Source organism: Schistocerca nitens, unplaced genomic scaffold, assembly GCF_023898315.1.
Source record: "Schistocerca nitens isolate TAMUIC-IGC-003100 unplaced genomic scaffold, iqSchNite1.1 HiC_scaffold_385, whole genome shotgun sequence".
Taxonomy (NCBI): domain Eukaryota; kingdom Metazoa; phylum Arthropoda; class Insecta; order Orthoptera; family Acrididae; genus Schistocerca; species Schistocerca nitens.
The window spans coordinates 612,663-627,195 of record NW_026045919.1 but is presented as its reverse complement, the minus strand read 5'-3'; the positions used below and the strand labels follow the sequence as shown (position 1 = coordinate 627,195).

Genomic DNA, 14,533 nt, shown 5'->3' with positions numbered 1-14,533 from the left:
ATCTGCTAGGTACTGCCTCTTATACGGTGGAGAGGCTCACTCCTCCTTGTGTCTCGTTCGCTGCACACGAGTTGCCCCTGGCATCGATATAGCACGGGTTTTCTAGCGCCAGCGTGGCGTCACGTGAATTCAGCGAAGTCAATATTACACGAATCGAGTCGACATGTTTGCTTTTAACGATGATGGAAGCAGAAGAAATGTGTGTGGAACTTCGCTGCATCGGATGCTCGCGTTTCAGCGTCCCTGTGTCTTATCAGACGAAGGTGACTGTGAAAGTGGCAACGAGACAGAGTTCACGAACACATGCAAACTGCGAACCTCAGCGTCAGCCGAAATAGCTCAGTTGGGAGAGCGTTAGACTGAAGATCTAAAGGTCCCTGGTTCGATCCCGGGTTTCGGCACGTATTCATTTTGATGCGACGCCCATGGAATTGCTCTGCGTTTGCGATAATGCAACTACCGCTGACAACAAAAATGACTCTCTCCTGTAGCTGTTCTGGTTGCCTAGTGCATGCCATAAGAGGAACTCACTAGACAACTAACTCCCTTAGAAGCAAAAGAATCAAAAAAGTCCTACCGACTGCGTTTCCTTTTTCTGTCAGGTGGTGAAGAAGGTCTTCAACGGAACCGTGAAATGAGCGAAAACGTGGGAAACATTGCATTCGAAATTCTTGTGAATTTTCCAACTGGCCAGTGAGGGTCGACTAAACACGTAAATTCTCTGCTCCAACGTATGAGCCGTAACGACTGCTGTAATTTGTTGTTGCATCGTGTGTCAGCAGTCTTCGATAGTGTGTTACGAGCTTAGCGCGATAAGTCTGTAGACAGCATTCAGGCGACGTTTTATTAGTAACTGCTCCATGCAGCGATTGCACAACAGTAAAGGACATGAGTGAATGTATCGTGGGGGGTTTCGCAGCCTCGTGCGAGCCCGGACAGCTCAGTCGGTGGAGCATAGGGCTTTTTAACCTAAGGGTCCAGGGTTCAAGTCCCTGTGTCGGCGGAAATTTTAATACTTTGGTAGCGATTCGTCTGGTAGCGGTGGAAACGCTACGGAAAATAATGCAGCTACGCCGTCTTCTGACACCACAGTGCTTGAAACGTTAGCAGTTGCATGTGTCGGCAGAACCCGCGCTAGCGGCAGTCGTGGCCGAGTGGTTAAGGCGTCTGACTCGAAATCAGATTCTCTCTGGGAGCGTAGGTTCGAGTCCTACCGGCTGCGTGCGATTTTGTGTAAAGAGGAGCAAAAATTTTCGCACACACGTGACATGCGTGGGCGAATGCGGGTGCAAACCAGTGACGCCATTCTCAACAAGACGAAAATTTCCGTTTAAGAATACTGAGTTTCGCGACGACCGCTTCTTACTGTGGTTATCGGTTGACCTCGCACTGACGCTGGGACTGCAGAAAGCCGTCGCTGAGATCGTGAGTACACAGATGTGCTTGAAAGTGTTGGACAGAGCGAACATTCATTTCTTTTTAAGAATCGCAATTCAATCATTCGAGTGCGGCAAAAGCAGTGGTGCAGCGTTTCTTTTCTTATGATCTCGCAGCTGCTTGGAAGTATGTCCATCGTTTAAGACGACAGAAAAGTAGCGTCAGCGGTGCGTCAGTGGGAAGTCGGTGAAGTCGCCATTGGAGCCATAAGCCAGCAATTACGACATGCGAATCACTCGGACACCACGCAGCTGTACGATAATGCTCGTGCGTGGGCCCGCATAGCTCAGTCGGCAGAGCGGTAGGTTTTCAATCAAATGGTCCTGGGTTCAAGTCCCTGTCTGGGCGAAAATTATTACATTTTGGAAACGGCCAATGGAAACCTTACAGAAATGAGTGAGGCCACGCCGCTTTCTGCCATCAGATTGCTTCTAAAGATGGCAGTTTCCGTTGTCGGGAGACATTTCCGCCACCAGCAGTCGTGGCCGAGTGGTTAAGGCGTCTGACTTGAAATCAGATTCCCTCTGGGAGCGTAGGTTCGAGTCCTGCCGACTGCGAAAATTTTCTCGCTCTCACAAGATGAACGTTCAGTTGCGTCACTACTAAACACGTGGGTCACCAGCAATGTGCAGTGTTATTTGATCCATGGCGCAGCGTTACAGTCGCGCCCAGAAGCCGCAGCTCATCTCCCCGTCTCACAGCCGCCCACCAGGTGTTAGTACAAGTGTCGCCTCACTGGGCAGTGCAGACGTGTCCATTTTAGCTTGCAGACGATGACGTATAGCCATTCATGAGCTAACGCAAGTCGAATGTTTTACCGCGTGTATCTGCTAGGTACTGCCTCTTATACGGTGGAGAGGCTCACTCCTCCTTGTGTCTCGTTCGCTGCACACGAGTTGCCCCTGGCATCGATATAGCACGGGTTTTCTAGCGCCAGCGTGGCGTCACGTGAATTCAGCGAAGTCAATATTACACGAATCGAGTCGACATGTTTGCTTTTAACGATGATGGAAGCAGAAGAAATGTGTGTGGAACTTCGCTGCATCGGATGCTCGCGTTTCAGCGTCCCTGTGTCTTATCAGACGAAGGTGACTGTGAAAGTGGCAACGAGACAGAGTTCACGAACACATGCAAACTGCGAACCTCAGCGTCAGCCGAAATAGCTCAGTTGGGAGAGCGTTAGACTGAAGATCTAAAGGTCCCTGGTTCGATCCCGGGTTTCGGCACGTATTCATTTTGATGCGACGCCCATGGAATTGCTCTGCGTTTGCGATAATGCAACTACCGCTGACAACAAAAATGACTCTCTCCTGTAGCTGTTCTGGTTGCCTAGTGCATGCCATAAGAGGAACTCACTAGACAACTAACTCCCTTAGAAGCAAAAGAATCAAAAAAGTCCTACCGACTGCGTTTCCTTTTTCTGTCAGGTGGTGAAGAAGGTCTTCAACGGAACCGTGAAATGAGCGAAAACGTGGGAAACATTGCATTCGAAATTCTTGTGAATTTTCCAACTGGCCAGTGAGGGTCGACTAAACACGTAAATTCTCTGCTCCAACGTATGAGCCGTAACGACTGCTGTAATTTGTTGTTGCATCGTGTGTCAGCAGTCTTCGATAGTGTGTTACGAGCTTAGCGCGATAAGTCTGTAGACAGCATTCAGGCGACGTTTTATTAGTAACTGCTCCATGCAGCGATTGCACAACAGTAAAGGACATGAGTGAATGTATCGTGGGGGGTTTCGCAGCCTCGTGCGAGCCCGGACAGCTCAGTCGGTGGAGCATAGGGCTTTTTAACCTAAGGGTCCAGGGTTCAAGTCCCTGTGTCGGCGGAAATTTTAATACTTTGGTAGCGATTCGTCTGGTAGCGGTGGAAACGCTACGGAAAATAATGCAGCTACGCCGTCTTCTGACACCACAGTGCTTGAAACGTTAGCAGTTGCATGTGTCGGCAGAACCCGCGCTAGCGGCAGTCGTGGCCGAGTGGTTAAGGCGTCTGACTCGAAATCAGATTCTCTCTGGGAGCGTAGGTTCGAGTCCTACCGGCTGCGTGCGATTTTGTGTAAAGAGGAGCAAAAATTTTCGCACACACGTGACATGCGTGGGCGAATGCGGGTGCAAACCAGTGACGCCATTCTCAACAAGACGAAAATTTCCGTTTAAGAATACTGAGTTTCGCGACGACCGCTTCTTACTGTGGTTATCGGTTGACCTCGCACTGACGCTGGGACTGCAGAAAGCCGTCGCTGAGATCGTGAGTACACAGATGTGCTTGAAAGTGTTGGACAGAGCGAACATTCATTTCTTTTTAAGAATCGCAATTCAATCATTCGAGTGCGGCAAAAGCAGTGGTGCAGCGTTTCTTTTCTTATGATCTCGCAGCTGCTTGGAAGTATGTCCATCGTTTAAGACGACAGAAAAGTAGCGTCAGCGGTGCGTCAGTGGGAAGTCGGTGAAGTCGCCATTGGAGCCATAAGCCAGCAATTACGACATGCGAATCACTCGGACACCACGCAGCTGTACGATAATGCTCGTGCGTGGGCCCGCATAGCTCAGTCGGCAGAGCGGTAGGTTTTCAATCAAATGGTCCTGGGTTCAAGTCCCTGTCTGGGCGAAAATTATTACATTTTGGAAACGGCCAATGGAAACCTTACAGAAATGAGTGAGGCCACGCCGCTTTCTGCCATCAGATTGCTTCTAAAGATGGCAGTTTCCGTTGTCGGGAGACATTTCCGCCACCAGCAGTCGTGGCCGAGTGGTTAAGGCGTCTGACTTGAAATCAGATTCCCTCTGGGAGCGTAGGTTCGAGTCCTGCCGACTGCGAAAATTTTCTCGCTCTCACAAGATGAACGTTCAGTTGCGTCACTACTAAACACGTGGGTCACCAGCAATGTGCAGTGTTATTTGATCCATGGCGCAGCGTTACAGTCGCGCCCAGAAGCCGCAGCTCATCTCCCCGTCTCACAGCCGCCCACCAGGTGTTAGTACAAGTGTCGCCTCACTGGGCAGTGCAGACGTGTCCATTTTAGCTTGCAGACGATGACGTATAGCCATTCATGAGCTAACGCAAGTCGAATGTTTTACCGCGTGTATCTGCTAGGTACTGCCTCTTATACGGTGGAGAGGCTCACTCCTCCTTGTGTCTCGTTCGCTGCACACGAGTTGCCCCTGGCATCGATATAGCACGGGTTTTCTAGCGCCAGCGTGGCGTCACGTGAATTCAGCGAAGTCAATATTACACGAATCGAGTCGACATGTTTGCTTTTAACGATGATGGAAGCAGAAGAAATGTGTGTGGAACTTCGCTGCATCGGATGCTCGCCTTTCAGCGTCCCTGTGTCTTATCAGACGAAGGTGACTGTGAAAGTGGCAACGAGACAGAGTTCACGAACACATGCAAACTGCAAACCTCAGCGTCAGCCGAAATAGCTCAGTTGGGAGAGCGTTAGACTGAAGATCTAAAGGTCCCTGGTTCGATCCCGGGTTTCGGCACGTATTCATTTTGATGCGACGCCCATGGAATTGCTCTGCGTTTGCGATAATGCAACTACCGCTGACAACAAAAATGACTCTCTCCTGTAGCTGTTCTGGTTGCCTAGTGCATGCCATAAGAGGAACTCACTAGACAACTAACTCCCTTAGAAGCAAAAGAATCAAAAAAGTCCTACCGACTGCGTTTCCTTTTTCTGTCAGGTGGTGAAGAAGGTCTTCAACGGAACCGTGAAATGAGCGAAAACGTGGGAAACATTGCATTCGAAATTCTTGTGAATTTTCCAACTGGCCAGTGAGGGTCGACTAAACACGTAAATTCTCTGCTCCAACGTATGAGCCGTAACGACTGCTGTAATTTGTTGTTGCATCGTGTGTCAGCAGTCTTCGATAGTGTGTTACGAGCTTAGCGCGATAAGTCTGTAGACAGCATTCAGGCGACGTTTTATTAGTAACTGCTCCATGCAGCGATTGCACAACAGTAAAGGACATGAGTGAATGTATCGTGGGGGGTTTCGCAGCCTCGTGCGAGCCCGGACAGCTCAGTCGGTGGAGCATAGGGCTTTTTAACCTAAGGGTCCAGGGTTCAAGTCCCTGTGTCGGCGGAAATTTTAATACTTTGGTAGCGATTCGTCTGGTAGCGGTGGAAACGCTACGGAAAATAATGCAGCTACGCCGTCTTCTGACACCACAGTGCTTGAAACGTTAGCAGTTGCATGTGTCGGCAGAACCCGCGCTAGCGGCAGTCGTGGCCGAGTGGTTAAGGCGTCTGACTCGAAATCAGATTCTCTCTGGGAGCGTAGGTTCGAGTCCTACCGGCTGCGTGCGATTTTGTGTAAAGAGGAGCAAAAATTTTCGCACACACGTGACATGCGTGGGCGAATGCGGGTGCAAACCAGTGACGCCATTCTCAACAAGACGAAAATTTCCGTTTAAGAATACTGAGTTTCGCGACGACCGCTTCTTACTGTGGTTATCGGTTGACCTCGCACTGACGCTGGGACTGCAGAAAGCCGTCGCTGAGATCGTGAGTACACAGATGTGCTTGAAAGTGTTGGACAGAGCGAACATTCATTTCTTTTTAAGAATCGCAATTCAATCATTCGAGTGCGGCAAAAGCAGTGGTGCAGCGTTTCTTTTCTTATGATCTCGCAGCTGCTTGGAAGTATGTCCATCGTTTAAGACGACAGAAAAGTAGCGTCAGCGGTGCGTCAGTGGGAAGTCGGTGAAGTCGCCATTGGAGCCATAAGCCAGCAATTACGACATGCGAATCACTCGGACACCACGCAGCTGTACGATAATGCTCGTGCGTGGGCCCGCATAGCTCAGTCGGCAGAGCGGTAGGTTTTCAATCAAATGGTCCTGGGTTCAAGTCCCTGTCTGGGCGAAAATTATTACATTTTGGAAACGGCCAATGGAAACCTTACAGAAATGAGTGAGGCCACGCCGCTTTCTGCCATCAGATTGCTTCTAAAGATGGCAGTTTCCGTTGTCGGGAGACATTTCCGCCACCAGCAGTCGTGGCCGAGTGGTTAAGGCGTCTGACTTGAAATCAGATTCCCTCTGGGAGCGTAGGTTCGAGTCGTGCCGACTGCGAAAATTTTCTCGCTCTCACAAGATGAACGTTCAGTTGCGTCACTACTAAACACGTGGGTCACCAGCAATGTGCAGTGTTATTTGATCCATGGCGCAGCGTTACAGTCGCGCCCAGAAGCCGCAGCTCATCTCCCCGTCTCACAGCCGCCCACCAGGTGTTAGTACAAGTGTCGCCTCACTGGGCAGTGCAGACGTGTCCATTTTAGCTTGCAGACGATGACGTATAGCCATTCATGAGCTAACGCAAGTCGAATGTTTTACCGCGTGTATCTGCTAGGTACTGCCTCTTATACGGTGGAGAGGCTCACTCCTCCTTGTGTCTCGTTCGCTGCACACGAGTTGCCCCTGGCATCGATATAGCACGGGTTTTCTAGCGCCAGCGTGGCGTCACGTGAATTCAGCGAAGTCAATATTACACGAATCGAGTCGACATGTTTGCTTTTAACGATGATGGAAGCAGAAGAAATGTGTGTGGAACTTCGCTGCATCGGATGCTCGCCTTTCAGCGTCCCTGTGTCTTATCAGACGAAGGTGACTGTGAAAGTGGCAACGAGACAGAGTTCACGAACACATGCAAACTGCGAACCTCAGCGTCAGCCGAAATAGCTCAGTTGGGAGAGCGTTAGACTGAAGATCTAAAGGTCCCTGGTTCGATCCCGGGTTTCGGCACGTATTCATTTTGATGCGACGCCCATGGAATTGCTCTGCGTTTGCGATAATGCAACTACCGCTGACAACAAAAATGACTCTCTCCTGTAGCTGTTCTGGTTGCCTAGTGCATGCCATAAGAGGAACTCACTAGACAACTAACTCCCTTAGAAGCAAAAGAATCAAAAAAGTCCTACCGACTGCGTTTCCTTTTTCTGTCAGGTGGTGAAGAAGGTCTTCAACGGAACCGTGAAATGAGCGAAAACGTGGGAAACATTGCATTCGAAATTCTTGTGAATTTTCCAACTGGCCAGTGAGGGTCGACTAAACACGTAAATTCTCTGCTCCAACGTATGAGCCGTAACGACTGCTGTAATTTGTTGTTGCATCGTGTGTCAGCAGTCTTCGATAGTGTGTTACGAGCTTAGCGCGATAAGTCTGTAGACAGCATTCAGGCGACGTTTTATTAGTAACTGCTCCATGCAGCGATTGCACAACAGTAAAGGACATGAGTGAATGTATCGTGGGGGGTTTCGCAGCCTCGTGCGAGCCCGGACAGCTCAGTCGGTGGAGCATAGGGCTTTTTAACCTAAGGGTCCAGGGTTCAAGTCCCTGTGTCGGCGGAAATTTTAATACTTTGGTAGCGATTCGTCTGGTAGCGGTGGAAACGCTACGGAAAATAATGCAGCTACGCCGTCTTCTGACACCACAGTGCTTGAAACGTTAGCAGTTGCATGTGTCGGCAGAACCCGCGCTAGCGGCAGTCGTGGCCGAGTGGTTAAGGCGTCTGACTCGAAATCAGATTCTCTCTGGGAGCGTAGGTTCGAGTCCTACCGGCTGCGTGCGATTTTGTGTAAAGAGGAGCAAAAATTTTCGCACACACGTGACATGCGTGGGCGAATGCGGGTGCAAACCAGTGACGCCATTCTCAACAAGACGAAAATTTCCGTTTAAGAATACTGAGTTTCGCGACGACCGCTTCTTACTGTGGTTATCGGTTGACCTCGCACTGACGCTGGGACTGCAGAAAGCCGTCGCTGAGATCGTGAGTACACAGATGTGCTTGAAAGTGTTGGACAGAGCGAACATTCATTTCTTTTTAAGAATCGCAATTCAATCATTCGAGTGCGGCAAAAGCAGTGGTGCAGCGTTTCTTTTCTTATGATCTCGCAGCTGCTTGGAAGTATGTCCATCGTTTAAGACGACAGAAAAGTAGCGTCAGCGGTGCGTCAGTGGGAAGTCGGTGAAGTCGCCATTGGAGCCATAAGCCAGCAATTACGACATGCGAATCACTCGGACACCACGCAGCTGTACGATAATGCTCGTGCGTGGGCCCGCATAGCTCAGTCGGCAGAGCGGTAGGTTTTCAATCAAATGGTCCTGGGTTCAAGTCCCTGTCTGGGCGAAAATTATTACATTTTGGAAACGGCCAATGGAAACCTTACAGAAATGAGTGAGGCCACGCCGCTTTCTGCCATCAGATTGCTTCTAAAGATGGCAGTTTCCGTTGTCGGGAGACATTTCCGCCACCAGCAGTCGTGGCCGAGTGGTTAAGGCGTCTGACTTGAAATCAGATTCCCTCTGGGAGCGTAGGTTCGAGTCCTGCCGACTGCGAAAATTTTCTCGCTCTCACAAGATGAACGTTCAGTTGCGTCACTACTAAACACGTGGGTCACCAGCAATGTGCAGTGTTATTTGATCCATGGCGCAGCGTTACAGTCGCGCCCAGAAGCCGCAGCTCATCTCCCCGTCTCACAGCCGCCCACCAGGTGTTAGTACAAGTGTCGCCTCACTGGGCAGTGCAGACGTGTCCATTTTAGCTTGCAGACGATGACGTATAGCCATTCATGAGCTAACGCAAGTCGAATGTTTTACCGCGTGTATCTGCTAGGTACTGCCTCTTATACGGTGGAGAGGCTCACTCCTCCTTGTGTCTCGTTCGCTGCACACGAGTTGCCCCTGGCATCGATATAGCACGGGTTTTCTAGCGCCAGCGTGGCGTCACGTGAATTCAGCGAAGTCAATATTACACGAATCGAGTCGACATGTTTGCTTTTAACGATGATGGAAGCAGAAGAAATGTGTGTGGAACTTCGCTGCATCGGATGCTCGCCTTTCAGCGTCCCTGTGTCTTATCAGACGAAGGTGACTGTGAAAGTGGCAACGAGACAGAGTTCACGAACACATGCAAACTGCGAACCTCAGCGTCAGCCGAAATAGCTCAGTTGGGAGAGCGTTAGACTGAAGATCTAAAGGTCCCTGGTTCGATCCCGGGTTTCGGCACGTATTCATTTTGATGCGACGCCCATGGAATTGCTCTGCGTTTGCGATAATGCAACTACCGCTGACAACAAAAATGACTCTCTCCTGTAGCTGTTCTGGTTGCCTAGTGCATGCCATAAGAGGAACTCACTAGACAACTAACTCCCTTAGAAGCAAAAGAATCAAAAAAGTCCTACCGACTGCGTTTCCTTTTTCTGTCAGGTGGTGAAGAAGGTCTTCAACGGAACCGTGAAATGAGCGAAAACGTGGGAAACATTGCATTCGAAATTCTTGTGAATTTTCCAACTGGCCAGTGAGGGTCGACTAAACACGTAAATTCTCTGCTCCAACGTATGAGCCGTAACGACTGCTGTAATTTGTTGTTGCATCGTGTGTCAGCAGTCTTCGATAGTGTGTTACGAGCTTAGCGCGATAAGTCTGTAGACAGCATTCAGGCGACGTTTTATTAGTAACTGCTCCATGCAGCGATTGCACAACAGTAAAGGACATGAGTGAATGTATCGTGGGGGGTTTCGCAGCCTCGTGCGAGCCCGGACAGCTCAGTCGGTGGAGCATAGGGCTTTTTAACCTAAGGGTCCAGGGTTCAAGTCCCTGTGTCGGCGGAAATTTTAATACTTTGGTAGCGATTCGTCTGGTAGCGGTGGAAACGCTACGGAAAATAATGCAGCTACGCCGTCTTCTGACACCACAGTGCTTGAAACGTTAGCAGTTGCATGTGTCGGCAGAACCCGCGCTAGCGGCAGTCGTGGCCGAGTGGTTAAGGCGTCTGACTCGAAATCAGATTCTCTCTGGGAGCGTAGGTTCGAGTCCTACCGGCTGCGTGCGATTTTGTGTAAAGAGGAGCAAAAATTTTCGCACACACGTGACATGCGTGGGCGAATGCGGGTGCAAACCAGTGACGCCATTCTCAACAAGACGAAAATTTCCGTTTAAGAATACTGAGTTTCGCGACGACCGCTTCTTACTGTGGTTATCGGTTGACCTCGCACTGACGCTGGGACTGCAGAAAGCCGTCGCTGAGATCGTGAGTACACAGATGTGCTTGAAAGTGTTGGACAGAGCGAACATTCATTTCTTTTTAAGAATCGCAATTCAATCATTCGAGTGCGGCAAAAGCAGTGGTGCAGCGTTTCTTTTCTTATGATCTCGCAGCTGCTTGGAAGTATGTCCATCGTTTAAGACGACAGAAAAGTAGCGTCAGCGGTGCGTCAGTGGGAAGTCGGTGAAGTCGCCATTGGAGCCATAAGCCAGCAATTACGACATGCGAATCACTCGGACACCACGCAGCTGTACGATAATGCTCGTGCGTGGGCCCGCATAGCTCAGTCGGCAGAGCGGTAGGTTTTCAATCAAATGGTCCTGGGTTCAAGTCCCTGTCTGGGCGAAAATTATTACATTTTGGAAACGGCCAATGGAAACCTTACAGAAATGAGTGAGGCCACGCCGCTTTCTGCCATCAGATTGCTTCTAAAGATGGCAGTTTCCGTTGTCGGGAGACATTTCCGCCACCAGCAGTCGTGGCCGAGTGGTTAAGGCGTCTGACTTGAAATCAGATTCCCTCTGGGAGCGTAGGTTCGAGTCGTGCCGACTGCGAAAATTTTCTCGCTCTCACAAGATGAACGTTCAGTTGCGTCACTACTAAACACGTGGGTCACCAGCAATGTGCAGTGTTATTTGATCCATGGCGCAGCGTTACAGTCGCGCCCAGAAGCCGCAGCTCATCTCCCCGTCTCACAGCCGCCCACCAGGTGTTAGTACAAGTGTCGCCTCACTGGGCAGTGCAGACGTGTCCATTTTAGCTTGCAGACGATGACGTATAGCCATTCATGAGCTAACGCAAGTCGAATGTTTTACCGCGTGTATCTGCTAGGTACTGCCTCTTATACGGTGGAGAGGCTCACTCCTCCTTGTGTCTCGTTCGCTGCACACGAGTTGCCCCTGGCATCGATATAGCACGGGTTTTCTAGCGCCAGCGTGGCGTCACGTGAATTCAGCGAAGTCAATATTACACGAATCGAGTCGACATGTTTGCTTTTAACGATGATGGAAGCAGAAGAAATGTGTGTGGAACTTCGCTGCATCGGATGCTCGCCTTTCAGCGTCCCTGTGTCTTATCAGACGAAGGTGACTGTGAAAGTGGCAACGAGACAGAGTTCACGAACACATGCAAACTGCGAACCTCAGCGTCAGCCGAAATAGCTCAGTTGGGAGAGCGTTAGACTGAAGATCTAAAGGTCCCTGGTTCGATCCCGGGTTTCGGCACGTATTCATTTTGATGCGACGCCCATGGAATTGCTCTGCGTTTGCGATAATGCAACTACCGCTGACAACAAAAATGACTCTCTCCTGTAGCTGTTCTGGTTGCCTAGTGCATGCCATAAGAGGAACTCACTAGACAACTAACTCCCTTAGAAGCAAAAGAATCAAAAAAGTCCTACCGACTGCGTTTCCTTTTTCTGTCAGGTGGTGAAGAAGGTCTTCAACGGAACCGTGAAATGAGCGAAAACGTGGGAAACATTGCATTCGAAATTCTTGTGAATTTTCCAACTGGCCAGTGAGGGTCGACTAAACACGTAAATTCTCTGCTCCAACGTATGAGCCGTAACGACTGCTGTAATTTGTTGTTGCATCGTGTGTCAGCAGTCTTCGATAGTGTGTTACGAGCTTAGCGCGATAAGTCTGTAGACAGCATTCAGGCGACGTTTTATTAGTAACTGCTCCATGCAGCGATTGCACAACAGTAAAGGACATGAGTGAATGTATCGTGGGGGGTTTCGCAGCCTCGTGCGAGCCCGGACAGCTCAGTCGGTGGAGCATAGGGCTTTTTAACCTAAGGGTCCAGGGTTCAAGTCCCTGTGTCGGCGGAAATTTTAATACTTTGGTAGCGATTCGTCTGGTAGCGGTGGAAACGCTACGGAAAATAATGCAGCTACGCCGTCTTCTGACACCACAGTGCTTGAAACGTTAGCAGTTGCATGTGTCGGCAGAACCCGCGCTAGCGGCAGTCGTGGCCGAGTGGTTAAGGCGTCTGACTCGAAATCAGATTCTCTCTGGGAGCGTAGGTTCGAGTCCTACCGGCTGCGTGCGATTTTGTGTAAAGAGGAGCAAAAATTTTCGCACACACGTGACATGCGTGGGCGAATGCGGGTGCAAACCAGTGACGCCATTCTCAACAAGACGAAAATTTCCGTTTAAGAATACTGAGTTTCGCGACGACCGCTTCTTACTGTGGTTATCGGTTGACCTCGCACTGACGCTGGGACTGCAGAAAGCCGTCGCTGAGATCGTGAGTACACAGATGTGCTTGAAAGTGTTGGACAGAGCGAACATTCATTTCTTTTTAAGAATCGCAATTCAATCATTCGAGTGCGGCAAAAGCAGTGGTGCAGCGTTTCTTTTCTTATGATCTCGCAGCTGCTTGGAAGTATGTCCATCGTTTAAGACGACAGAAAAGTAGCGTCAGCGGTGCGTCAGTGGGAAGTCGGTGAAGTCGCCATTGGAGCCATAAGCCAGCAATTACGACATGCGAATCACTCGGACACCACGCAGCTGTACGATAATGCTCGTGCGTGGGCCCGCATAGCTCAGTCGGCAGAGCGGTAGGTTTTCAATCAAATGGTCCTGGGTTCAAGTCCCTGTCTGGGCGAAAATTATTACATTTTGGAAACGGCCAATGGAAACCTTACAGAAATGAGTGAGGCCACGCCGCTTTCTGCCATCAGATTGCTTCTAAAGATGGCAGTTTCCGTTGTCGGGAGACATTTCCGCCACCAGCAGTCGTGGCCGAGTGGTTAAGGCGTCTGACTTGAAATCAGATTCCCTCTGGGAGCGTAGGTTCGAGTCCTGCCGACTGCGAAAATTTTCTCGCTCTCACAAGATGAACGTTCAGTTGCGTCACTACTAAACACGTGGGTCACCAGCAATGTGCAGTGTTATTTGATCCATGGCGCAGCGTTACAGTCGCGCCCAGAAGCCGCAGCTCATCTCCCCGTCTCACAGCCGCCCACCAGGTGTTAGTACAAGTGTCGCCTCACTGGGCAGTGCAGACGTGTCCATTTTAGCTTGCAGACGATGACGTATAGCCATTCATGAGCTAACGCAAGTCGAATGTTTTACCGCGTGTATCTGCTAGGTACTGCCTCTTATACGGTGGAGAGGCTCACTCCTCCTTGTGTCTCGTTCGCTGCACACGAGTTGCCCCTGGCATCGATATAGCACGGGTTTTCTAGCGCCAGCGTGGCGTCACGTGAATTCAGCGAAGTCAATATTACACGAATCGAGTCGACATGTTTGCTTTTAACGATGATGGAAGCAGAAGAAATGTGTGTGGAACTTCGCTGCATCGGATGCTCGCCTTTCAGCGTCCCTGTGTCTTATCAGACGAAGGTGACTGTGAAAGTGGCAACGAGACAGAGTTCACGAACACATGCAAACTGCAAACCTCAGCGTCAGCCGAAATAGCTCAGTTGGGAGAGCGTTAGACTGAAGATCTAAAGGTCCCTGGTTCGATCCTGGGTTTCGGCACGTATTCATTTTGATGCGACGCCCATGGAATTGCTCTGCGTTTGCGATAATGCAACTACCGCTGACAACAAAAATGACTCTCTCCTGTAGCTGTTCTGGTTGCCTAGTGCATGCCATAAGAGGAACTCACTAGACAACTAACTCCCTTAGAAGCAAAAGAATCAAAAAAGTCCTACCGACTGCGTTTCCTTTTTCTGTCAGGTGGTGAAGAAGGTCTTCAACGGAACCGTGAAATGAGCGAAAACGTGGGAAACATTGCATTCGAAATTCTTGTGAATTTTCCAACTGGCCAGTGAGGGTCGACTAAACACGTAAATTCTCTGCTCCAACGTATGAGCCGTAACGACTGCTGTAATTTGTTGTTGCATCGTGTGTCAGCAGTCTTCGATAGTGTGTTACGAGCTTAGCGCGATAAGTCTGTAGACAGCATTCAGGCGACGTTTTATTAGTAACTGCTCCATGCAGCGATTGCACAACAGTAAAGGACATGAGTGAATGTATCGTGGGGGGTTTCGCAGCCTCGTGCGAGCCCGGACAGCTCAGTCGGTGGAGCATAGGGC

At 50.0% G+C, this 14,533-nt stretch overlaps 19 non-coding genes across 19 annotated transcripts; all 19 read left to right on the top strand.

Moving 5' to 3' along the window:
* Window positions 1-328: 328 nt before the first annotated feature.
* On the top strand, window positions 329-401 carry Trnaf-gaa (transfer RNA phenylalanine (anticodon GAA)). Its single transcript has one exon. It is a non-coding gene; the product is annotated as a tRNA-Phe (tRNA).
* A 739-nt stretch (window positions 402-1,140) lies between these two features.
* On the top strand, window positions 1,141-1,222 carry Trnas-cga (transfer RNA serine (anticodon CGA)). Its single transcript has one exon. It is a non-coding gene; the product is annotated as a tRNA-Ser (tRNA).
* Window positions 1,223-1,912: 690 nt separating this feature from the next.
* Window positions 1,913-1,994, top strand: Trnas-uga (transfer RNA serine (anticodon UGA)). The gene has a single exon. It is a non-coding gene; the product is annotated as a tRNA-Ser (tRNA).
* A 596-nt stretch (window positions 1,995-2,590) lies between these two features.
* On the top strand, window positions 2,591-2,663 carry Trnaf-gaa (transfer RNA phenylalanine (anticodon GAA)). Its single transcript has one exon. It is a non-coding gene; the product is annotated as a tRNA-Phe (tRNA).
* Window positions 2,664-3,402: 739 nt separating this feature from the next.
* Window positions 3,403-3,484, top strand: Trnas-cga (transfer RNA serine (anticodon CGA)). The gene has a single exon. It is a non-coding gene; the product is annotated as a tRNA-Ser (tRNA).
* A 690-nt stretch (window positions 3,485-4,174) lies between these two features.
* On the top strand, window positions 4,175-4,256 carry Trnas-uga (transfer RNA serine (anticodon UGA)). Its single transcript has one exon. It is a non-coding gene; the product is annotated as a tRNA-Ser (tRNA).
* Window positions 4,257-4,852: 596 nt separating this feature from the next.
* Trnaf-gaa (transfer RNA phenylalanine (anticodon GAA)) lies at window positions 4,853-4,925 on the top strand. The gene has a single exon. It is a non-coding gene; the product is annotated as a tRNA-Phe (tRNA).
* A 739-nt stretch (window positions 4,926-5,664) lies between these two features.
* Window positions 5,665-5,746, top strand: Trnas-cga (transfer RNA serine (anticodon CGA)). The gene has a single exon. It is a non-coding gene; the product is annotated as a tRNA-Ser (tRNA).
* A 690-nt stretch (window positions 5,747-6,436) lies between these two features.
* Window positions 6,437-6,518, top strand: Trnas-uga (transfer RNA serine (anticodon UGA)). The gene has a single exon. It is a non-coding gene; the product is annotated as a tRNA-Ser (tRNA).
* Window positions 6,519-7,114: 596 nt separating this feature from the next.
* Trnaf-gaa (transfer RNA phenylalanine (anticodon GAA)) lies at window positions 7,115-7,187 on the top strand. Its single transcript has one exon. It is a non-coding gene; the product is annotated as a tRNA-Phe (tRNA).
* A 739-nt stretch (window positions 7,188-7,926) lies between these two features.
* Trnas-cga (transfer RNA serine (anticodon CGA)) lies at window positions 7,927-8,008 on the top strand. The gene has a single exon. It is a non-coding gene; the product is annotated as a tRNA-Ser (tRNA).
* Window positions 8,009-8,698: 690 nt separating this feature from the next.
* On the top strand, window positions 8,699-8,780 carry Trnas-uga (transfer RNA serine (anticodon UGA)). Its single transcript has one exon. It is a non-coding gene; the product is annotated as a tRNA-Ser (tRNA).
* Window positions 8,781-9,376: 596 nt separating this feature from the next.
* On the top strand, window positions 9,377-9,449 carry Trnaf-gaa (transfer RNA phenylalanine (anticodon GAA)). Its single transcript has one exon. It is a non-coding gene; the product is annotated as a tRNA-Phe (tRNA).
* Window positions 9,450-10,188: 739 nt separating this feature from the next.
* Trnas-cga (transfer RNA serine (anticodon CGA)) lies at window positions 10,189-10,270 on the top strand. Its single transcript has one exon. It is a non-coding gene; the product is annotated as a tRNA-Ser (tRNA).
* Window positions 10,271-10,960: 690 nt separating this feature from the next.
* On the top strand, window positions 10,961-11,042 carry Trnas-uga (transfer RNA serine (anticodon UGA)). The gene has a single exon. It is a non-coding gene; the product is annotated as a tRNA-Ser (tRNA).
* A 596-nt stretch (window positions 11,043-11,638) lies between these two features.
* On the top strand, window positions 11,639-11,711 carry Trnaf-gaa (transfer RNA phenylalanine (anticodon GAA)). Its single transcript has one exon. It is a non-coding gene; the product is annotated as a tRNA-Phe (tRNA).
* Window positions 11,712-12,450: 739 nt separating this feature from the next.
* On the top strand, window positions 12,451-12,532 carry Trnas-cga (transfer RNA serine (anticodon CGA)). Its single transcript has one exon. It is a non-coding gene; the product is annotated as a tRNA-Ser (tRNA).
* A 690-nt stretch (window positions 12,533-13,222) lies between these two features.
* Window positions 13,223-13,304, top strand: Trnas-uga (transfer RNA serine (anticodon UGA)). The gene has a single exon. It is a non-coding gene; the product is annotated as a tRNA-Ser (tRNA).
* Window positions 13,305-13,900: 596 nt separating this feature from the next.
* Window positions 13,901-13,973, top strand: Trnaf-gaa (transfer RNA phenylalanine (anticodon GAA)). The gene has a single exon. It is a non-coding gene; the product is annotated as a tRNA-Phe (tRNA).
* The last annotated feature ends 560 nt before the right edge of the window (window positions 13,974-14,533 follow it).